We start from the raw sequence: 26231 nt of genomic DNA, 5'->3' as shown, positions 1-26231 counted from the left end.
ACACTGAGGGAATTTCAATGTAAAGGTTCAGAGACAGAAACATGCTTAACATGCAATTAGTATTAGCATGTGGCCAGATGTGCCAAAAATGTATAGTATCGTCAGCGTGAATTTGATATTTAGTAGTGAGAAAGAGAACCTGAATATTTTATTAAAAAAATGGGTTCCTCCAACTTCTTTTTCAAAGTTGTTTTTGTTACTCTGTATTCTCTGCCTTATTGTATACATTGTAAAAGCAGCTTATAAATTTTTGCAAAAAAAAAAAAACAAATAACAAAAACTCAACTGCTGGCATTTTATAGGGATAGTTTTTAATGTGTAGGTAAATTGAGGGAGAATTTCAATTTTAATATATTGAATCTCCCAATCTATGAACAAGGAATGTCTCAATTTATTTAGTCCTCTAATTTCTTTTATTGATAATTGGTAGTTTTCAGTATATAAGTCTTGCATTTTTGTTAGTTATTCTTAATATTTTTAGTTTTGATCATGTTGTGAATGAAACTAGTTTCTTAATTTTATTTTTAGATTATTCATTGCTAGTACAAATATACTAAATTTTGTATATTGATCCTTTATTCAGAATTCTTGCTGAACTTTTTCATTATTTTGAAGTTTTTGAAACTCCTTAGATTTTCTATATACATGATGAAATAATCTGCGAATAAAAAAAACTGTTTTTCTTTTTACTTCCACTACGGATGACTTTCATTTACTCATCTTAATTGCACTGCTAGAACCTCCTATATAATGTTAATCATGTGAGCAGACATCCTTAATTTGTTTTCTATCTTAGAGATAAAACATTTAACTTTTCACTATGAAATATAATATTAACTGTAGGTTTTTGCAGATGCATTTTTTTGTGTGTTGAGAAAGTTTCCTTCTAGTCCTTGCTGACTGAGAAATTTTATCATGAACAGCTGCTGTGTTTAGTCAATCATTCTTCTGCATCATTGTGATGGTCATGTAGTTTTTGTTTTTTATTCTACTAATATCGTATATTACAGTAACTGATGTTCAGTTATACCAACTTTGCATTCCTGGGATAAATTCCACTTAGGTTATATAATTATCTCTTTATATACTGGGTCAGCTTACTAATATATTGTTGAGCATTTTTTGCATATATATATATATATATATATATATATATATATATATATATGACTTGCTTTTTTATTTTCTTGGAATGTATTTGTCTGGATTTGGTACCAGAGTGATATTGGCTTCAAAAAATAGATTGCTAATTGATCCTTCCTCCTCCTCTATTTTTGGAAGAATTTGGGAAGGATAGGTTATCATTTTTTCTTTAAATGATAGAATTTACCAATGAAACCATCCAGGGCTGAGCTTTTCTTTGTGGGAAGATTTTTAATTACTAATTAAGATGTTTAGTAATTATTGGTCAATTCAGATTTTCCTGCTTCTTCCTGAGTCATTTTTTTTATCTTGGTGTCTTTTTAGGAATTTGTACATTTTGTCTTAGTGCCTGAATTTTTAAATTAAGTTTTTGATTGATGCCTTTATAACACTGAATTTCTATAAAGTCAGCAGTGATATTTCCACTTTCATTTCTGATTTTGGTAATATGTGTTTTCTCACTTTTTTTTCTTGGCCTGTCTAGTTACAGGTTTGTCAATTTTATTGATCTTTTTAAAGAATCAACTTAGGTTTCATTGATTTTTCTCTCTTGTGTTTCTATTCTCTATTTTGCTGACTTCCACTCTTATCTTTATTTTATCTCGCCTTCTGCTTGTTTTGAGTTAGTTTTTCTTCTCTTTTACTTTCTGGAGGTGGAAAGTAAGGCTTTAAAATTTTCTTAAGAACTATTATTGTGCTTTCTCATACATTTTATTTTTTTGTTTTCATGTATTCATACTGTTTTCTAATTTCCACGGTGATTTTTTTTTGTCTATGGTTTAATTGGAAATGTTTTTTAAATTTCCAAATATATGTTGGTTTAAAAATTTTTGTCTGTTTTTGATTTCTAATTTAAATCCATTTTGGTCAGAGTACATGCTTTGTATAGTTGCAAATCTTTTAAAATCATTAAGATTTTTTTACTGACTTACTATAGGGTCTTTTAAGAAGAATGCTCCACGTGCACATGAAAATAATGTATACTGTGCTGGGAGAAGTTACCTATAGGTTTTAATCAGGTCAGTTGCTTTATATTATTGTTCAAGTTTTTATATCCTTGCTAATTTCTGTCTGTCTCGCATGATTTCTGTTTGCATGTTCTATCTTTTCCATCTTTTTACTTTCTACCTGTGTGTGTCTTTGATTCTAAAGTGAGTTTCTTATAGACTACCCATCATTAAATCTTACTTTAAAATACTGCCTTATAATCTCTACCTGTTGATTGTAGTGTCTAATGCAGGAAAGCTGATGTTCCTTACAGCTTGCCATACCCTGATAGAAATATAGCTATAAGAGGGGAGAAGGAGCCCCAGAATAAAATGCTACATAGACTCCCATTGTTTTTCTGAGGTTTAGTAGTTTTTCTTGAATAAATATTTTACTACATTTTTGTACACCTTTGGTCAATTTTCAGAGCTCCAAAATGGTTGATTTTGGCAATTTTATAAAATTTTAGTGTTGTTTTGTATAGATTTGTTGAGTTTTTACTTGTCCACTTAGGAAAGCTCAGAGGTCTTTTTTCAGTACAACAATGTCTTTTACTACACATTACATGATATCATTTAATGTCTTGGATTTTTCTTGCCCTTATTCATTTTACCCAAACAGTGAATAATACAAGTCTATCTTTATTGGATTACTGATAGTCATTTTAATAACTGGACTTAATTAAATAAACTATATATTTATAGTCATATTTTCCATATATGTGAGGTGCCATATATCCCAAGTAAAGCATATTAAAGGAACTTTCATGGTCAAAATCCTCACATTGGACTTTGTTAATTGAAAACAGATTTTTGTATGTGGGAAAGAAGTAGTAAAAATATAAATAACTGAATTAAAGATATGGCTAAATTATAAATAAGTATATTAAAATATTGCTAAATTATTTTGAACCAAGACTCTATAAAATAAGATAGACAGATGTCAGATAAGCACATGAAAAAATGGTTAACATTATTGTCCATTTGGAATATGGAGATTAAAACCACATTGGGATATCACAACATATCTATTAAAGTATCTAAAATAAATGTGTACATTATTAATATACATATTTATAAAAGTATATGTGTATTTACATATTATATTTCATATATGTGTATATACATGTATGTATATACATATATATATATTTATATATTTATATCTTGTGCTGATCTGTGGAGTGTATTGTTAATAAAGAAAAAAAAAGCGAGATAGAGAAATTTTTGTATAGTATGCCACCATGTAACCAAGAGAAAGGTAGAAAGATATCTTTGCCTTTAACACTAGTAAACACATATTTCTGAAATAAACTTACATAAAAACTTAAAAAAATGAATTGTTACTTATTAAGAGCAAACTAAAGTGAATACAAAGGAAATATCTACTTTGACACTCATATGTGGAAAATTTTATTAGGTGAATAATGCTTAGCTTCTATGAGCAAAGTGTTAGCTTTTGATGTTACTTGCCACTATCCTCATAAATGGAAATTCTCAAATCATATCTGATCACCTTTTGAACTCAACAGCATTGCTGTTTTTCTTTCATATTTGAGGATTCACTTATATTTTTTTCATCTGTCATTATAGCTGTAGCACTTTGACACCACTCAAATATGAATAAGTTTAAATTATTTTAATGTAAATATACTTTTTGTGTAAACAATTTTTTTTGTTTGTTTGAAGAACATGGGTTTAGATTATCTCCAGTTAACTTTCAATATGTAATTTTGGTTCATTAATAGCCATAGGAAAGGATTTTTTTCTAAAGGGATGATAAGAGGTCTTCCTTCAATGTGCTTACTCTTTAGATGTTTATGCTGAAAAGCACATGTTATCAAATAGTGAAGATGAGGAAGATAGTGAGTGCACCATCTCATTCACGTCATTAATTTGTTCCTTTGTTTAGTCAATTAGTAATACTAGTATTTCTTGTGTACCTAATATGTGCCAAGTACCCTACTGGTCTTTGAAACACAAATACAAGTAATATGTATTATCTTCTCATAATACATGAATCTTTCAATCTAATGGGAAGTATGCATATTAACCATATAATTGTACAAATTAGTAAAAATGTACCTGTAACAGTGTGCTCTGAAGCAGAGTTCAGAGCTCTAGTCTGTGAGGAATGGTATTTGAAACCTACAAGGAGTAATCGGGCAATGAGAGGGTTGAAAGGTCCTTCCAGATCGAGGAGGCAATATTTGCAAAAATTCCATGGCAGGAGGAGTTTGGTGAACTTAAGGGCTTAAATGAAGACTCCAGTGACTGTTGCCTAGAGTAAGAGAGAGCGTGGTACAAAATCAGATGCAGAGGTAGAAGGGGGAGACCATGCTTCACCCTGTAGGCTCTATGGTGCATGTGATCCTAGATGGCATGGTCAAATTCACTTTAAAAAAATAATTATGGTTGTTCTGTGGATCATCAAGGAAGGTTCAGCATCAGTGGATAAGAATAGACAAAATAACAGACTATTATAATGTTCCAGACAAGTTGTCATGGTTCCCGGAGCCAGGTGGAGATGATGGAGGGACCTGTTAGCTAGGTGGAGATGATGGAGGGACCTGTTTAGAATAGAGATTTTTAAGAGTTAAAATGTTCACCCTTGGATCCCATAGGGATGCCACAGATTCAATCTGAGTTGGTTCAGGTGAGCCAATAATGACAAGTTAATTTCTCTCCCTCTCTCCATCTTCCTCTTCTTCTCCCCGTCTCTCTCCCACTCTCTCCCCCTCAAAGCATTTATTTTTCTACCAGTATTTATACTCATAATATTTTCTTGCTAAATGTCAAACATATATATTTAGATAACATGTCCTCTGTTTCATTTACTATGTAGCTAATAAAAACCTAATAGATACTAATTGTTGTCAATTTTGCCAAGAAAAGAGTCTTACAAATCTTGTTAGTTTTTAACATTCTGTTCATTTTGGAGCCTATAATGGATCCCCAGCAGGGACTGTGCTTGGAAGCACCAGGGACTCCTTGGAAGAAAATATACTTGACAGATCTCAGGTCAAACCATAATCATCCTTCACAAAGATTGATTCTGGACATAGTGTAGGTAATTGATATATTTTTATACTGCTGTTATTTATATCACTCTGGTGTCCAATTGTTCTAGAAATTTTATCGTGAGCATCTACAGAGAGGTATGCAATAACAGCTTGTTTTCTATATTAGACTATTAGCAAAAAAATGTTCATTTCAACTTTTTCCATGTCTATCTATGCAGATTTGGACAATTTTCTACTGCACCTCATCTAGTGACCATAAATGTGATCTATTAGCCTATCAGGAAAAAATATTTCATTATTACTTTAATTTAGAGATTTTTCTCCTTCCACCAGCAATCCTGCTTCCACCCTATAATAATTCTATTTCATTATTGTTATTCTTCCTTCCTTTTACTTTAAAATGTCCTCTCTTTGCTATCTCACTTATTTAATTATTCTTATGTCTTCATTCATTGCATATTCCCTCCTTATGCTATATATTTTTAGAAACTCTCTTTTATGTCTATTGTCTTTTAACTTTTCTCTCACTCTCTTTACTTCAAATAACTTAAAATAATGTGTTTTACCAAAAGATTCCTGAAAAAGTCTTTCTTGTTTTGGACTCCTTGTGGCTTTGGGACAATGAGGGGGTAAGTTTGGGGGCTGTAAAAGGAAAGATTACTGAGTCGGGACCTGGGAGGTACCGGGGAGAAATATGTGGCATGTTGACATTCTGAGATGAAGTTGTCATGATGACAATTTGGAGTCTTGTCTGATTTGACAGCATTGACTTGCTTAGCTATTCCAACTGAAAAAACAAACATTGCGTCCGGGACTAAATCCACTTGTGCATTCTTGAACTAGAAAAAATTAGGTACTAAAATGTCTATGTGGGTGTTTCTTGTTTTTTTTTTTTTTTAGTTTTTTAGTATGATTTACCAAGTTCTGTTCTTTAATATAGCTTATTGGTTCTATTTGAGAAGGAAGAGATTTGAAATATGCATTGGTGTCACTGTGAAATCAGGTTGCTAAAGGTGAAATTTAATATTTCATTGATCAGCTCTGGCTGGTTTGGCTCAGGGGATAGAGCATCAGCCTGCAGACTGCAGGGTCCCAGGTTTGATTCCAGCCAAGGGCACATGCCTGGGTTGCAGGCTCGATCCACAGTAGGGGGAATGTATGTGGCAGACGATCAAGAATTCTCTCTCATCATGGATGTTTCTATCTCTCTCTCCCTCTCCCATCCTCTCTGAAATCAATAAAAATACATTTAAGAATATTTCATTGATCAAATATATATTACACACACCTGATTGAATAGATGTCAATCAATGTGAAGTGCCTTGTGGTATTTTAATTCCAAATAGTCTGAGATACCTAACCTATGGACTAGAGTGTGGCTATCACAAATTCTGAGTGTTTAATGTCCAGGACTACTCTTTCTGGAATTGTTGCAATCTTCTCAGAAGGTTAAATTGTCAGTGTGCCCACTGATAAGGAAGGGATAGAAAGGAGCAGAATGAGAAGGTGCTATAATAATTTCTTTAAAATTTTATTTTTCTTTATTGATTAAGGTATTACATATGTGTCCTTATCCCCCTCTTGCCCCCCCAACCCCCACTCATGCCCTCACACCCCTGGTGTCTGTGTCCATTGGTTAGGCTTATATGCATGCATACAAGTCTTTTGGTTGATCTCTCCCCTTTACCCCACCCTCCCCTACCTTTCCTCTGAGGTTTGACAGTTTAATCAATGTTTCTCTGTCTCTGGATCTGTTCTTGTTCATCAGTTTATGTTGTTCACTATATTCCACAAATGAGTGAGATCATGTGATATTTTTCTTTCTCTGACTGGCTTATTTCACTTAGCAAAATGTGCTCCAGTCCCATCTATGCTGTTGCAAATGGCAAGAATTCCTTCTTTTTACTGCAGCATAGTATTCCATTGTGTAGATGCACCACAGTTTTTAAATCCAGTCATCTGCTGATGGGCACTTAGGCTGTTTCCAAATCTTAGCTATGGTAAATTGTGCTGCTATTAACATAGGGGTGCATATATCCTTTCTTATCAGTGTTTCTAGTTTCTTGGGATATATTCCTAGAAGTGGAATCATTGGGTCAAATGGGAATTCCATTTTTAGTTTTTGAGGAAACTCCATACTGTTCTGTCATTTGTTGATTTGTTGATGATAGCCATTCTGACAGGTGTGAGGTACTATAATAATTTTGCTAATCTTTTTCTTTATTCCACACCCTCCTTTGCAAAGTGGTTCAATAGAATTGTTACCATAATGGATTTTCCTCTCCTGCCATGCATGTTTTTATGGTAGTGATATAGATATATCTAACCGGATTTCCAGTGCAACTAAAGTTCACATTGGCTTTGAGAAACTTGTCGTATAAATGAAAGGGGAGTTTCCTTTCTTTCTTGGGTCTAAATGTTACTGCTTTATATAATATGGACCTCAAAGAAGAAATTATGAAAAAATGTCTATATTTATATGGCCATCCACACCTGCATCCTTAAGAGTTCTAGAGACAATTTTTTTTTCATATCTTCAGAATGATTATTGGATAGTGAGTGAGAACTGATGGAAATATTTTTTCTTAAAATTAGATGCACTTATGGAATAAAGAAAATATATTAAACATTTGGGTGATTATTATTATGTTAATAATTCACTTTATAGAAGAAGTCCTTAATGGATGCATTGCAAATGATGTATTCAATATTATATTTTAATAGTTTATAAAATGTGTCTTTGAAACAATGTCAAAAATAATATATTTAAATTAATAAATTGATTAGGGGAGGAATCTTTTTTGTGGCATATCAGTTTCAGTGCAAATTTTCTGAAGTATTATGCTGAATATAATAAAGAAATTTCTAGATTTTAGAAATATATCATTGTTAACTAATGATGTTATTATAGTTGTTGCCAGACCAAGCATCACAGCTCCTCAGGAAATATTTAGAAGTTATTGAGGCACAGATTTTAAGGAAACATTAAGGAAGGTGATTTCTTCCTTTAATAAGCCCCAAACAACACTGATCTGTTTCTTATGACTGTAAATTTATTATTTTGTTTCTACTATTGATAATAAAGGCTATAACATGGGTTTTATGTTGTTTTTCTCTTTAAAGACTCTCTAAAAAGTGATACTTGAAAGTTATTGACAAGGTGGTCTTTACACAAAACAAAATTTTAGCAGAGGTTATGGTTCAGTCCAGGAAGCCTTTTCTTAGAATGTAATGATTAGGGCTATATTATTTGTGTTTTATTCTTTTAAGTACTCAATCTGCATATTTATAAAAAAGCTTTTAAAAAATTCTATATTTGTCTATCTGGTTACTATATTTGATCAATTTTGTTAATAAATCAATTAACCAATGAAAGGAACTGCAGTTGTTACAGCAGTACCTCCTATGGCAATTTTGACTACTATCTATAAAATAGCATTTTAAATACATTCCTAACTCCCTGTTGGCAGTTCTGAAATTTTTTTAAGTCATTTGTGATTGGAAAACTGGAACTATATTATAATGTTTGTAATTAATTTAATAATGGACTGATATTTTATGTTAGTTTATGTTATGTTTTTGTTATTTTATTATACCTAATATTTGGTAGAAATATCAACATATTTGACTATGGGATAGTTTCCCATGCCTCATGGGTAGTGCTATGTAATATAGGTTATATATACCTTATTACATTTCTATAATCCAGTTTTTTCAGCATTCTGAAGCTCATTTAGCCTCTGGGGTTTTGGATAAAGATTGCTTACCTATACCATTAACTCTTAAATTTAAGTCTACCAATTATTTTAGAAAATTGCCAAAAGTGTTCTAGAGTGGTCTAATTACTGTCAAACATTCTACCTTATGTTATATAGCATCTTTCATTAATTCTTTATCAAGGCTTCTTCCTTATATTAGAAAATATCTCTTCAGCAAACACTATTGAGCACTACATTCTAGGCACTTTGCTGGGCCCTAAAGAAAAACAATGTCTGTGCCCTCAAGAAACTTAGAGACATTGCTCACAAAAAATACAACTGAAAACATGGAATGACAGAAGCATGTAGAAAATACAGACGTTTCGTATAGAATAAGAGGTGATAAAGTGATGGATCTTTTTTTATGTTGCAATGTCAAGAAGTGGATGATGGACTCAGTGGTTGAGTGTTGACCCATGAACCAAAAGGTCATGATTTGATTCCCAATCCTGGTACATGCCTCAGTTGCTGACTAGACTCCCAGTAGGTGGCATGCAGGAGGCAGCCACCAATGATTCTGTCTCATCATTGATGTTTCTCTTTCTCTGCCCTTCTCCCTTCCTCTTTTTGAAATCAATAAAAAAAAACACACTTTTTAAAATAAATAGACGAATGGGACAGGTGGAGAATTAGAGAAAGCTTCGCAGAGAACGTGATGTAGTTTTCACAGTTAAAGGGAAATAGCCTGAGCATAAAACAGATGTGAGAAGTCACATAGTGTTTGCATGGAAGGACAAGTAATTGTATTCCAAGAGAATTATCGGGAACATGGTGGAAAACGTGGCCGGAGGAATATGCAGTGATCAGATCATTGAGGTCCCTGATTGCCACACTTGGACATTAGTCTAAGGATGGAAGCTATTGAAGAGTTTAAGGAGGTGAGTGCTGTGATCCATTTGGTATTTTGAAAAGCTCTCTTGTGAAGCCTTATCAATATGAACCAGATGGGAACAAGATAGAGATCATTTAATTAAGGGGACAGATGCCATAATCTGTAGCACAGACTTTTGATTCTAATTTGTTAAAACATAATCTCTTGCTTTTCCATTTATTCCCATTTTCGTTGTCCCTCCACTTCTCTCTCCCTCATTCCTTTCTTCTCTTCTATTTTCCCTAGAATTTTATTATGGTCACTAATGAAACCATCTCTTCATATACTTTCAAGTCTAATTAATTTTTTAAAATAAATTTTTGTTTGTATCTCAATGTTTTCTCTTTCTAGAGTTAGCCATTTTTTGTTTGTTTGTTTTGTCATCTTGCTGCAACAGTTTTCATGCTTCTTTTTTGGATGACTTCAGTGTTCATGGATTATCCATTCAAGATCCTTAATCAGTCTTATTGTCTATTCAGCCGCTTACTTGCATGACTGAACCCTATTCCTTCTCATCATTCAGAAATGTCTCATATCTGAAACCATAACTTCCTATTCTAGACTAACTGAAGTTCTATATCTTCAAGGATGCCACATAGGATGACTCTAGAAAACACTATTCACTTTGAATTAAATATGAATGCTGTCCCCTGGAGTAATGCAAAGGAAACTCTAACTTCCTTGCTCCAACTAGACTTCTTTTTCAGTCTCATAAAACTTCAATCTTTTGAGTCTTCTCTGACCTCTTAACCCATCAGTTCCTCCAACCTCATGTAATTCCTTCTTGATTCCAGACCCATTTGAGTATCACTTCTCTCACTCCTAGGAAAGCTTTCAAACTCTTGCTTAGCTATTTTACTGCCACAAGATGGTTGGTTTAAACAACCTTTCCTTTTCTATACCTGACTTTTGAGCATTTCTAAAGTAAATCACATGATTGCATTATTAGTGCATGCTAAGTTATGGTCTCCTTTCTTTATTGTGTCCTTCCTATATTAAACTCCCACATCACTCTGAGAGCCTTTTGCTTGACCTTAGACACGTGTATCTCCCATAAAATAGAACTCCTCATCATCTCCACCAACCCACTCTTCTTTTCGTCTTCTCCATCTGTTTTTCTCAGTTCAAAAACCTGTGAGTTATTATTGATTCATATCTTTATCTCTTTCATGTCCAGCCAGTCACCAAATCCTTTGTACTACCCTAAAAGATAACACAAAGCCAGCCAGTTTTCTTTATTTATGTTACATTATTCTAGCCAATTACCATCCTCGCTCACTAGGATTATTTTAATAAAAACTCTACTTGTTTTTTACTCATAGTTTTTCCCCCTTACAATTGATTATCCTTTCACATAACAGTCAGAGCAATCATTGATAATGTATATCAAATAAAATCCTCTTCTTGCTTTGAATCTTTCAATGAATTCCCATCATCTACTTTACCAGGGCTTTCAGAATCCTCTAGATGTGGTTGTGGCTGCCTCTCTAAGACCATGTCGTATTACTGCCTCTCCAGCCGGCTATCCTACTATGCTCTGGCTTCACTTCTCTTCTGCACCTCAAACACCCCAAGCTCGCACTAATGCTTATTTCCATTAGTAGTCCCACTGGACACTGGAGTGTACTTCTACCAATCTATGCATGGTTGGTTTCTTCTTGTTATTAAGACCTCAGCTTAAATGTCATCCTCTGAGAGAGGTCATCTCTGACCACACAGTCTGGACACCCTGTCACTCTAGATCACACCATTCATTTTAATTCTCTGCTTGACAATTATCACCATTTGATCATTTTTGTTTTTTTGTTTCTGGATTATTTATGGATTCCCCCCCCCACTTTTTGTCATATTTTCTATGATATGCACACTTTCTAAACTAGTATGACACTTAGTAGGCACTCAATAGCATGTTAAACCAATTATTAAAGTTAGCCTTAACAGTAATAGCAAGCAAAATCTGTTAACTAATTGAACTTCACCACATTTTATAGTTGAGAAAGGAAAATAAGTATTTTTTTTTTAACAAAGAGCTAGGAGTATTTTTTTTAAAGTAAGTCTTTGATTAGCACAAAAGGAAAAGAAACTCAAAGTAGAATTTTAAGGGTGTTGTGTTTTTTTTCCCCTGGAAGATAATGAAGTATAAAGGAAAGGTTGGCTAACTTGATAAAGTCTATAATCCAAACTTCTGAAGGATCATAAATGGTTATTATGATTCTTAAACTATTTTTTTCCTTCCTAGAACATTAAAAGGAGGCATTCATAGATACGTTGAAAATCTGCCACCACCCCCACTTTATATTACAATGGTCTGTCACTTCCATGAAAAGAAAAACAACATTCATGTTGATGAAATAAAAGATCATGTTGCTTAGTTGGTTGAATGACTAAATTTTTTACTTTCTCTATGGGGACTAATGAATCACCCAATCAATGAAAGACATAGTTTGTTCTTCTTCTTATAGTATATTATGATTCATGTAATGAAATATAATTGTTATTATTGCTACATTATCACATTAATTTGATTGATGTTGATAATAACAGTGATTATTTTTGTACTTAATGAGTACTTAAACTGATGAAAGGTTGTTGTCCCAAAAGATTTCTACTTTGGATAGATATATATATTCTTTTTTTTTTCTCTTTGCAAACTTCATGAGGACAGGGAATTTTGTCTTGTGTCTTCTTTGAAATTACATGAAAGCTTAGCATCACGTTCCAATCTGATCTTCCGATCTTACTGGACAAAAATAAAATTCAATTCATATACAGGATAGTTTAAAAAATGGATTCAGTTTCTTACGCTGATGGTTTCCATGGCTGGCAGAATAATAATCATCTCAACCTTCCCTCCCCCAGCCCAAGATATTCACATTCTAACCCCTACAACCTGTAAATATGTTCTATTACACAGCAAGGGCGAGTTAAAGTTGTAGATGAAATTGAGACAGCCAATCCATTAAAATGTGAAGATCACCCTGGATTATCAAGATGAGCCCAATGTAATCACAGGGCTTTTTAAATTTAAGGGGAGGAAGGCGGCAGAGAGAGGGCATGCTGAGAAAGACTCCACATTGCTGACTTTGAAAATGGAAAGGGGTCCTGAGACAAAAATGATGCAGGTAGATTCAAAAAGCAGGAAAATTAATTTTCCCCAAGATCCTCCGGAAGGGAGTGCAGGCCTACCAACACCTTGATTTTAGGCCAATGAGACCCATTTTGGACTTCTGACCCCCAAATTGCAAAAGAACAAATTGTTGTTGTTTTAAGCCACCAAGCTCTTGATACTTTGGTAAAGCAGCGACAGGAAACTGGTATGGTTTCCCTTTTACTTTTCTTATCAGAAACAAAAAGTAAAAGGGCATTTCAAGGAAGGGAAGTTGCTTGTTCATAGGTGTACCTGTGAGGGCTTTTCACGTAGCAATGCTATTTCAGTTTTTTCAATTTAGTTTTGTTCCCTTTGCAGACTCCTTAGGTCATGTATTGTGAGAGTGCAAAGACAAATTTGGACAATATAATTTAACTACAAACTTTGTTATCTGTTTAATATGCAGGTCTACGTATTATCAGTTAAAAAGGAAATGTGTAACAGCAAATACAATAAGAAACTGATCATTTTGACTGTGCCAAGTTAGAATATCGAGCCATTTTACGAATGCTGCACAGCCGTTTCTCTTCTTAACAAAAATAAAATGATGTAAATGAAGTTTGTATTTGAATTTACAGAGGGGCTCTTACAGTACCTAAGAGAATGGATTATTTTAAAGCATTTTTCATGTGTTTAAAAACACATGTCTACCAAGAAACAATTTGTGTACTAATTACCATTATTCTTACCTGTCCATTATATCAAATGTCTACTCAATATTTACTAAGCAACATTTTCAAACTTTGATTTGCTAGATCTGCAGCGAAGTGTAATTTAAGCGTGGGATGCCAATTTAATGGAAGCAGTAGGTTTACAGAATAAAAATGTAGATAGTTTGAAATTTACCCTCTTTTGGGCATTATTGTCTGTTCACTCATTCAAATAGTTTTTATTGATTTTCTTGTGTATCAGACATCAATGTTAAGAGCCCAGGATAGACATTTTCCTCCTGTATCTTATCACTACTCCACTATAGTTGGTGATCCAATCATGCTGGGCCACCCTACTATTCCCTTAAATAGGTCAAAGTCTCTGTTACTTCTGAAATTGTGATCACACTGTTCCCTACCAGGAAACAGGCAGAACTTCAACCAACCCCAGATTCCACCCACGGGTGGGTTTCTATGTCACTTCAGTTTAGGAGTCCCTTCCCTAGAAAGCTTTTCATTACTAATCCAAGACTGAGCTAAATGTTTCTCCTACACTCCTTTGTGCACTTCGAAGACCCTTGTAATCAAAATTTACTCCTTTTGTAGCACTTACCACAGCATGCCGAAGTTGCCTTGTTTTCCTCTCCCAATTTCTGTAAGATTCTTTAAGGCAAGGATTGTGCCTTGTACGTCATTATTTCTTTGATGCTTATTAGCGCAGTACTGGCATAGAATAAGCTTTTAGTATATAGTTACTAAATAAATGAATCAATGACTATGTAAAAGATATATAGGGAAAGAAGTATTGAGAAAAATCAAAGGAGGAGAGGTTATTCTTTTTAAATTGTTTTTCTCTGAGCCCGTAGCTTCAGAACTGGAAAATAATTTTAAAATTATGCTGTTTCTGGTATTGCCTCAGATCATGCTTGAGAATTCTGATTTCCAAGGCTAGCACATTGACCTTTACTTGGTTTTTAATTTTGTTTAATTCACTTTGACTTAAAATATGTTTAAAGGACACTACTATAAACTTGCATTTTAAAAATAGCTTCCCTTTCTCCATATTAAATAATTTGACAAATAATGATTAGGACACACTTTAAAGGAAATCTAGTTTGTTAGTTCTTGGTGACCACCTATTCCATACAAATCCCATTACGTATTAAAAAATATAAACCTCTTTTCTGAGATCACATTTCATAACTTTATCTTTTTATAGATTTTGAATGCACTTATAATTCTGAATTAATAAGTTTTGAATGCATCTACTAAACAATTTTAGATTCATGCTTTTATGCTACTTAATTGATTTATATAGTAATTAGTAATTTCTGCATAGAATGGAACTTCCAGTTCATCTAGCCCAATGCTTAATATTACAGGTGAGGAAACCTGACTCCCTCTTCTGCAATAACTGCTCAGGTGACCTCAGATGAGAAAATAAAATTTCAAAGTACAACCTTCTGAGCCCATGAATGTTCACATTATACCAGAATGGCACAGTGCTAGCATTCCATGATGCTTTGGTGAATCAGAAAGCATGACTTGAGCTTTGGAGCTACCGAATAAAGGTTGGAGGGTGAGGGACAGAAGGATACTTACAAATTCTTGACACACTACAATCTGTTCCAGTGCCCCATCACCCACTTGAATGTTACAAGCATTTCAGTTCTTCCCACTTAAAAAGTAGAAGTGGCATTTCTCCTGGCTTGAAGGTGAAAATTGTGAGGTAGGGAGAGGCATTTTTCAGTAAGTCATAAAATGGACTTTAATGAAAAGCAGTCAGTTTATGGTTATATCCATTCAAAATATTTTTTTTCCAAATGCATTTTCCGAAGCTTAGAATTAAAGTTTGAATTCAAAATGTTCTTTAGTGCTCACTTCCTTCTCAAGGAGATCATACTATATATGTATTTCCACCCATCATACTTCATTTGGTGTTCTGGATGCTGATCACATATAGAAAACAATATGGTCTCTGCCCTCTAGGTAATATACTTTAGGACTTGTTAAGTTTTTAAATCAATATTACATACTACAATAGTGTTGCCATAAATATTATAGTCACATCGGCAATATTTTCCTATATCAGAGCATAAGGAACTCTAGTTAATTTTCCTAGTAATCATTAAGGACATTAGTAGGAAACAAGGAAATATATTTTATTTGTTGGGAAGAATAACTATTGGATATTAAGTGAGAATTTAGAAAAATGAGCATCAGTTCGATACAATTTATGAGCTTTTGTAAGAGATATACCTAAGAATTTCCATATTGGAACACAGACAAATAAAACAAAAGCAAGCAAACACATGTCATCCTATATATTGAGGATTCTTCACTCAGAAATAAATTTTTAAAGGCCACATTCAATGATTTAATAAAAAACACACAAAAATACACACATTTAACTAAATCCATCAGAATCTAAAACACAAGCTGTTCAAAACAGTGTGTGTGTGTGTGAGTGTGTGTGTGTGTGTGTGTGTGTGTATGTATGTGTAAAATGTACAGAGAAAAATAATATATTGTGGTGACAGCCAAGGAGAGGTTAGTCACTGCTGTCAGGGAATGTCCTGATTAGCACCAAGACGTTTATTGACTAGCATGTTGGAGAGTAAAGATTAAGAAACACAATTGAAAAAATTCAGTCCATTAGATGAAACCCAAATCTATTTTAGATGATTATTTCCAACACATGATTTTTTAAAATTCTGGGATTTTCATTAAAGGAAGTCTCACCTCCGCCGCGCCCCCCATTTCTTTGAAATGTTGAGTTTCAGAATGGAAAGATTTAGCAGTTCTCTAAACGAGGACTTTTGGGTGGGAGGAAGTATTCATAAAATCCCTACAGAGAGAGCTACCCACTTCCATTTTGGCAGACCTTTAAGGGAGCCTTGTAGGTTGTGGAATTAGTATCAGTGATCTACTAGTAGAACCTGGCTACGCCTTGAGGACCCTACCATACAGACATCATTTAAAGTGTTTTGAATCTCTTAAGTTAGACTGTACTAGCTTCAGACTAACTTCAGACTTAGACTAGCAGGGCATTTAGAGTGACCCACACTCTTCCCGTTCTGACCATGACCCTCCTCCACAAGAATATGTGAGGCGCCAAAGGGCCTATGCCCACACAGACCCAAGATCCCATCTCCTGCACTTCTATACCAGAATTCCTAGACACAAAACTAGGAATTCTTACCCAAGCAGCTCAAGCCACTGCCAAGGTTTACCCAGGTCTTCCCCAGCCCAACCTCCAAAGAAGACCTTGTTATTGTGGGTGCTCACCCTTGGGCCCAAGTGGTAGTTCTGGAGCCATGTGGTTCCCTAGGAGAGAGGTGGGGACAGAGAACAGTTGCAGCATGGCATGTGTTGCGGGGAGGGGAAGGAGGGGGTTAGGAAGAAGGTTAGTCTGAAATGGTAAATAGTAGACTGGAAGTATGGCCATACTGCCATATTTTTTTTAGATAGGAAGAAGACAACCACAAAATGGAAATTACTAAAGGAAAAGTATTTTGAAGTATTTCCTCAAATGTGGGCTTGGATTCTTTGCTGATATTACCTCCAATATTGATGGTTGGCATTTTGTAAGTAAGACATATTAAGGATATTTCCATATCTTAATACATTCTGTTCAGATTTTAGATTATTTTTTCTCCCCCCCCACTCCCCCGTTGCCAATGTGAGAAATGCTCACCTGTCTGAATCCAAATAATAGACTTGGAGACAGTAGTATGGTGAAAATGAGACTTTTAATATGTCCTTGCAAGGGCAGGTGTCCGATTGTACAAGCACACATGAAGTAGCAATCACAGGCTATTTATCCCTAAGGTGCGAGAGTCCCTCCTCCAGTTCCTCATTGGCTGAGTATTATGGGGTTAATAGTTTCCTCATATGTAGCCTAGGTTTTAATGTCCCTTATTGGGATATTTAAAAAAAAGGGGGATGAGGCCTTTTCTAGTTGTCCCCACCTCCTCTTGTCTAGTTGAGGTGGTTGAGAGGTATTTCATCCTGGTCCTGGCACCTCAGGGGTTTCCACCATGATGCTGGCTCACATACACAGTTCTTTATTTTTATATCCTCTTCCCTCCTCCCTATATTCTGTTTGTCCTGGGGAAATTTAGTAACAGTTTCCATTAAAAGTTGACTATGCTGGGGATGGAGCACAGAAGCCCACTTCCTCAGTTTATAGTTAAAAACAATATTGTAAGTTTTACCACTTATTAATTTGTTCTATCAACCAATGATGTGACAAAAAGAATATGAATGATAAACTTTCAGAATATAAAAATGAAATCATAGCAAATTTTTGCAATAAGGAAAGAGGAGATGTAGAGGACAGATTTACTAATTACCTTATCTTTCCTAACAAAAATAAAATAGATATTAACTATAAATTTTAAAAATTTACATCTAAATATATTATTTAAGTTCAGAAAGGCAATGAATAACTAATCAAAGAAAATATATCTAAAATCTTAAAAGAGGAAGCAGGAGATGTGGTAGATAGAATGTTTCCTAAATACTTAATTTTTATATGTAGTATCTAAAGGTGGTAAATCATTTAATAGAGTACATGGGGAAATGTATTTAATTATTTTTAGGGCTACAAAAATCAGACAGCTATTAAGTAACTTTAGTTTAATGTGGGCCAGTCTTACCATTTTATATAAATGAACATTTTTTAGAGCTAGGTATGGAAATCACAGTGAGAAAAATCAAAATGTTCTCACTGGCTTTACTTTAGACTGGTTTATGATAAAGACTATAAATTCCTAATCATATAGGTTGAAAGCAAATATTTCACATTTATTTCTAACACATATTGTGACGAACACTTGCATAATGATTTCAGAGGACATTGCACGGCTCAGAAAAACGATGCATAGCAGTAGTAGGTGATGGTGTTTTGGGAAGCTTCATATGACATCAACAGTCTCTTGATTTCACTTTTTTGTGTACAACTAATACTGCGGATGCTTTCTATAATAATTTCCAAAACTTTGCTTCCTATATAACATAAATCAAAATAGAAACATCATAAATTTTGATATTCTTGATTGGTTTACATTTGATATTGGCTACATTTAGATTTCATTTTTATTTAAGATTGAAGACATAAGTGTTGAAATGTGCAACATGGTATTCTTTACTTTATGACTGAACGACGAATTTTTGGACATTGAAAATATCATGAGTCAATCTGTTCTTGGAAACGTACCAGCCACATTTTGCAGAGGTTTAAATTAAGTTAGTACACCGTTGGTTACTTACTCCAGATGAATTTATTGAAGATTAATAATAGTTATACGGATCACATGTCCTAATACATTTTAATCAAGTGTCATTTAACTTCTTAAATACAAAACACCCAGTATGCAAGCTGTCCCAAACTTGTGAACAGGTTGTTTTAAATAGTTTGTTTGGGATTTGGAATTCACAACACATTTTCAGTCAGAAATAAAGTTATGAATTGTGCTTGGATTACTGGGCCAGCCCACAAGAGCCTACTTAATCTACAAATTAGGGTTTGGGCTACAATTTTAGCAGGTTTAGAACTAATAGGGGTGTCCTTGTGGTTCAAGGGGGGTAAGAAAAGCACTTGTTTCTTATTGTTAGGTACAGGCTTGGCCTAGATAAAATAATGAGATAAATTTTGTCTTCAACATCTTCAACCTTTCTTTATGCATCTTAAACATTTTTCTATTGTACCACTTTTTTGTTTACTCGAACTTCAGTCGAATTGACTACTTTTTGGGGAGTTGGGGGTTGGGAGAGAGATAGAGTAGCACAGCATTATTTTATTTTTTTTAAAATAAATTTTATTGATTTTTTACAGAGAGGAAGGGGGAGGGATAGAGAGTTAGAAATATCGATGGGATGTGCCCGCAACCAAGGTACATGCCCTTGACCGGAATCGAAACTGGGACCTTTCAGTCCGCAGGCCGACACTCTATCCACTGAGCCAAACCGGTTAGGACAGCACAGCGTTATTTTATAGCATGTTCCAAATTCCAAAATTACTGCTTACAACCTCCCCTTTAGGCCTCCTCCATATGGTGGGGATGGCCTCAATGAAATGTTGGAAGTAAGTCATAGTGATTAAATTAATTCATATTAAGTTATAGGTGATAGCCTCTTAATATAAAAATTATCTGCATGCTGTTGTGCTTATTTCTCATCCCCAAATAATTTTAATCCAAGTATGACTTTCATGATATTTCACAGAAGGTAATGAGGTTAAATGCCAAGTTCAATTAATAAAGCAGGTTATTTTTAATATATAGAGAGAAGGGCCCATCTTAAAGAATCTGAATCTTTTCCAACTCCTTTTCTTCTCTTTTATTTTAGCCACATATTTGCTTTTCACAGCATATTATTCTTCTGTGTCTAAACCAATAGACTTTTAAATAAAACTTGGGATTTTATTTTGATTTGTTTTTTAAACAAGTAGTGGGTTTACAGTGAATACAGGGTCTTGGGAAGGGAAGTTATTAGTGGTTTTGATGTTCTTTGTGCACCCCAGGCATACAAAAGGGATTCAGTTTATTATTATAATGAAATACATAGTTTAATGACTTCTGTTACAGCTATAATTATACCTTCAAATGAATGTTTAATGGACTTTCAAGTCACTTTCTAACTAATATTTTTTCTGTTATCCAAATCTTATAATCATGTCATTTCGAATATTAACAAATCCTACGTTCATCTGATTTTCTATTAAATAACTAAAAGTAGGCCAATCCCTGCATTTGTTTCTTGGGTTCTACTAACTTTTAGGTCTCTCAATTTTTTATCTTCTTGTTCACATTCCTTATCTTCTACTTTCTTTTTTTAATAAGAAAGACCTCATAGAAAAGATTAAAGACATAGTCTGTAAGTGACTGAAATTCTTTGGAGAGACTATTCAACCATTTCCTAGAGATCCAGTCAAACTGGTGTCAGTTTCTTAGCAATTTTGACAAAATAGATTTTAGATTTATTTAATTCCAGACAGAACTTTTCTCCCTTAATCAGTTCAGAAAACAATATTTTATGATTATTCAAGGGTTCTATTAAATTCCATACTCTGAAGGAATTTAAATTACTCCACTTTTATTTTAAAATTAGCTGTTTCATAAGAGTCAAAGAAAAAATTGGCTTGCTCTTTAAATTTATACATTTACTAGAGGACTGGTGCACAAAATTCATGCACTGCAGGGGCGGGGGCCAAGGGGGAACGGTCCCTCAGCCCAGCCTGCACCCTCTCACAGTCCAGAACAGTCGCTTAGGCTTTTATTATATAGATATTATATATAAATTAAATCTTTTTTATTCATTGTTGTGCTTAATAGTTAAAATAAGTTATATTAACTGTATCTGAAACAGATGTCTATAGCTAACTATAGATAGTAATTAGAACATGCTAATTCCAATTTATATCCATGTAATTTGCTAACAGGTAAGTTGAGAAGCATAACCTTTTATTAGGTTAAGTAACATTGTGGATTAAATACAACTCTCAGAGTATAAAATTTTTTACTTCCTTTCTGGTCTTAAAAGCAAAACTTGAAGCGTGCATGTTATTTGCCAGGTACTTATATTATACATATTCATTCATTTTATCCTTGCCATACTCTATCAAGTAGGAATTATCAGCTTCACTTAACATATGGGGAAACTGAGGCATAGGGAGTAGCCAATGAATGGCAGAGTGGGCATGGGAATCTTGACAGTTTGGTTTCTAAAACCCATGATCTTATCATGACATCACACTCCCACACTAGCAGAAAAAACATCACATTCCACACCTTCTGCAATGCAATCCAATGTGTCCAAGCAAGGCACTAATCACTACAAAAAAGACAAAGTAAATCACACTTCAAAACAACCAAGTACAGAGTCAGATTTGGATACATGAAGAATAAACAGGACCGTAATCAATGAACTTGGTATCTGATCTTTCATGTTTTATACTTAATCCTTTTTATTTTTAACACAAATACACCAACTTATCTTAAGCATTAGGGTCTTGTTCAGCTCTGTTTTGTTATTGTACTGAGTTGTCAATAAGAAAAGAAACAATAAAGGAAGATTTTGGATGGTGCTTTTTTTTTTTATTGCTTAAAGTATTACAAAGGGTATTACATATGTATCCATTTTATCCCCCCGCCCTAGACAGTCCCCTAGCCTCCCCTATCACCCAGTGTCTTATGTCCATTGGTTATGCTTATATGCATGCATACAAGTCCTTTAGTTGATCTCTTACCCCCCTACCTCCTGCCCCCCAACCCTCCCCGGCCTTCCCGCTGCAGTTTGACAATCTGTTTGAGGCAGCTCTGCCTCTGTATCTATTATTGTTCAAAAGTTTATAATGGTCTCTATTGTCCACGAATGAGTGAGATCATGTGGTACTTTTCCTTTATTGACTGGCTTATTTCACTTAGCATAATGCTCTCCAGTTCCATCCATGACGTTGCAAATGGCAAGAGTTCCTTCCTTTTTACAGCAGCATAGTATTCCATCGTGTAGATGTACCACAGTTTTCTAATCCATTCATCTACTGATGGGCACTTAGGCTGTTTCCAGATCTTAGCTATGGTGAATTGTGCTGCTATGAACATAGGGGTGGATATATCCTTTCTGATTGGTGTTTCTGGTTTCTTGGGATATATTCCTAGAAGTGGGATCACAGGGTCAAATGGGAGTTCCATTTTCAGTTTTTTAAGGAAACTCCATACTATCTTCCATAGTGGCTGCACCAGTCTGCATTCCCACCAGCAGTGCACAAGTGTTCCTTTTTCTCCACATCCTCTCCAGCACTTGTCGTTTGTTGATTTGTTGATGATAGCCAGTCTGACAGGTGTGAGATGGTACCTCATTGCTGTTTTGATTTGCATCTCTCGGATGATTAGTGACTTTGAGCATGTTTTCTCTTGACTGGCTATCTATGGTAACATTTTGAGATTTTTTTTAAAAATCTCTCTTCATTTAATGTAAAGTAATTGAATATTTTCTTTGACTCTGTGCCTATTTCTAGTGCTTAGTAGTTTATTTTTTAATGTTTTTTTTTATTCATTAAGGTATTACATATGTGTCCTTATCCTTCCACTACCTCCCTGACCCCCCCCCCCAATCATGTCCTCACCCCCCTGTTGTCTGTGTCCATTGATTAGGCTTATGTGCATGCATACAAGTCCTTTGGAGTTTAAAATCTCTCCATATAAGTAAAAAAGACTGAATGAAATTAATTTATTTTATTATTATAACTGACAAATTTAATACAAACCAATTGTATAGTGAAATAGAAATGATTTCTTCACATAGAAGTGATTTACTTTTAGATTGGTGTTTCAGCTTCTTTTTGTCAACATGATTTTATTGATTTTTTCAAGCATATCGATTATTATTTTCCTTAATATTTTGTCTTTCCTTATAACACACATCAAATATTTCTGTTGTTAATTTCTCCTGATTCTTCCAAATTTTTCTCTACAAAGGTATTCCTTTATTTTATTTATTTATTTTTTGATTAATCCTCACCTAAGAATATTTTTTCCATTGAATTTTAGAGAAAGTGGAAGGGAGGCAGAAAGGGGGAAGGAGAGAGAGAGTGAGAGAGAGAAACATCAATGCAAGAGAGACACATCAATGGGTTGCCTGCTGCATGTACCCAGACCAAGGCCAGGAACAAACCTCTAATCCAGATATGTGTCCTTGACTAAGAATAGAACCCGGGACCCTCTGGTGCTCCGGTGCTCTGGCTGACATTCTAACCACTGAGCAACACCAGCCAGGGCGGTGTTCCTTTATTTTTCATAAGACCAATTGTTCAAGGTTCATATCCTGACCTTCCCCCCACATTTAACCAAAGCAGCATACTTTTTATCTCTTTTGTATTTGGAAATACTATGTAATACTTATTAAGTGCTTAATACATATTTATTAAATGCAGAGATGAAAAACTAGTAAAATTTTGAGAACAATTAAGTTATTCTAATCTTTCCACTTTAAAAATATAGTTCTTTTATAGTCTTAGTTTTTATCTATAAAATGGGAAAATAAAAATTGCCTATTCTTATCTATTTTGAGTAATATATTATATACTGGGTATAAAACTGCTTGTACGGTGTTTAACATTTACTAGCTCTCAATCTGTGTTGATTTTCCCCTCCAGAAATCTGTTATTTAGTAAAATAATGAACAGACTTGGCAAAGATGAAGGATATAATAGAGATTCTAGTTCTCTCTCAAAATATCAGAATTATTGAAAAGGCACTTGATGTATTCTAATTTTTTCCCTAGATTTCAGGAAATGTGAAAAACATCTACACAGCCTTACCATCTATTAATCAATTATATAGTTACTGTATTGAATTTAATTTATATTTATTTAAATATAAATCTCTCCACTGTAGAATAGGTGCAGTGGTAATTGTCCTGGATAAATGTGCACAAAAACAAATCAGCTGACACACCTATTAGAATGGCTATAATCTATAATAATAAAAAGGTAATATGCTAATTAGACCAGATGTCCTTCCAGACATCATTCCCCAAGGGGAAGCCACCCGGGTCCCAGGTGCCTGCCGGTGGTCAGAGGAGGAAGCCTGGGACCTCTTGGGTGCCAGAGGGAAACCAGTGCTGGCAGCCAGAGGAAGGAAGGCCTACTCTTGTACGAATTTTCGTGCATTGGGCCTCTAGTAAAAAAATAAAACACACAAAAAAAGAATGGAAAATAAGTGCTGGCATGATTGTGGAGAAATTGGAACTGCCTTGTATAACTTGTTGAAATGCTATGAAAACATTTGGTGGTTCCTCAAAAAGCTAAACAGAATTGCCATAGGATCCAGCAACTCTACTCAGTGGTATGTAGCCAAAAAATTGAAAACGGGCACTCAAACACATACTTGTATATCAGTGTTCATTGTAAGATTATTCACAATAGGCAAACTGTAGAGACCACGTAAGTGCCCATCAGTGGATAAGCAATTGTGGTATATTCATACAATAGAGTATTGTTCAGCCATAAAAAAGAATAGCACATGTTACAACATGGATGAACCTTGAAAACATTATGCTAAGTGAAATAAGCCAGGCACAAAGGGACAATACTGTACGATTTCATGTATATTAAATAATATAATGGGCAAATTTATAGAGACAGAATGTAGGTTAGAGGTTACTAGAAATTGACAGGGAAGGAGGATGAGAAGTTACTGCTTAACAGTTACAAAGTTTTTGTTTGGTGTGATAACAACTTTTTCTAAATAGTAAGGATGGTTGCACAACATTGTGAATGCAATTAATGCTCTGAATTGTACATGTAAAATAGTATATTTTAATATCCTATAAACTAAAAGGCTAATATGCAAATTGTCCAAATGGTGGAAGGACCAGTCTCTATGATGCACACTGACCTCCAGGGGGCAGACGCTCAACGAAGGAGCTGCCCCCTGGTGGCCTGTGTGCTCCCACAGGGGGAGCGCTGCTCAGACAGAAGCCAGGGTCACAGCTGGTGAGCACAGCAGTGGTGGCCTCTCCTGTCTCTGCAGCAGGGCTAAGGACCCCCTCAGCGGACATCCCTTGAGGGGTTCTGGGCTGCAAGAGGGCGCAGGCAGGGCTGAGAGATGCCCCCCAAGTGCACAAATGTCGTGCACCGCTCCTCTAGTCTATAATAATAAAAGCATAATATGCTAATTAGACCGAATGTCCTTTCATGACGAAGCCGGGGCTGCAGCTGCCACGGCTGTGAGGGCGGGATCGAGGCAGCCGCAGCTGCGGAGGCCTACTCTTGCACGAATTTCATGCATTGGGCCATATGTCAAAATTTACTAATGTAATATACCACAGACCATTGAAGTATATACACTTTAAATGGGTGACTTGACTTGCATGATCTGTGAATTATATCTCAATAAACTTGCTAAATTGCTGAAAGTCTGCAAGGTTCTCCTTTGTCAGGAAGAAGGGAGCCCATACATTTCTGTCCCAATGATAGGCAGTGGGATAAGTCATACGGATCCATACGTCAGTGTAAAATAGAATGCTACTGTGATCAACTGTTATACAGCAAGGATGTGTTACATGTTAGTAGGGTGAACGTGTGCATGCTGACCTGCTATTGTGCTGTAAAAAGCTTCCGGGCTTCCCGAATTTGGTGACTTGCTCAGCTAGTTGGGGGTGGGGACAGATGACCACAGAACTTGGGAGATTTTCATGTTAGAAAGTCACTGTGGAGTTTTGTCCTCACACTTATATGTTTGAGTGCATATAAAATATTTGTATTCTTTGCTTTTTGGTAGGAAACCAAAAGAATGCAGTCCAGAACCATATCCAGCCATCTTTGAAATGGTGCCTGATTCTAGTTCAGTATCGTTGAATACATTATGAACATTTTTTTGTTGTTGTTACTATGAAAATAAGTGGAATAACCAACAACTGGAGCTCCAAAAATGAAAACTAGGTTGAGCTAGTTTAGTTTGGAGGTAGACAAAAGTAGAATTTAAGTTGAAATGAAGTATAAGTAGCCTGGCTGGCATGGCTCCAGTGGTTGAGCATAGACCTATGAATGAGGAGGTCACAGATCCATACCCTGTCAGAGCACATGCCAGGGTTGTGCATTCCATCCCCAGGGAGTTGGGGGTGGGAGGGTGGCTTACAGGAGGCA

General features: G+C 34.9%; 1 protein-coding gene across 1 annotated transcript in view; it reads left to right on the top strand.

The window, feature by feature from the left end:
* The window catches only part of SOX5 (SRY-box transcription factor 5), a 980574-nt gene that overhangs the window by 529855 nt on the left and 424488 nt on the right, over nt 1-26231 (top strand). The gene's annotated exons all lie outside the window — the stretch shown is intronic.

This window comes from Myotis daubentonii, chromosome 2 (assembly GCF_963259705.1).
Source record: "Myotis daubentonii chromosome 2, mMyoDau2.1, whole genome shotgun sequence".
Lineage (NCBI taxonomy): Eukaryota > Metazoa > Chordata > Mammalia > Chiroptera > Vespertilionidae > Myotis > Myotis daubentonii.
Note: the sequence above shows the minus strand (reverse complement) of the source record. Positions and strands in the feature narration are given on the sequence as shown.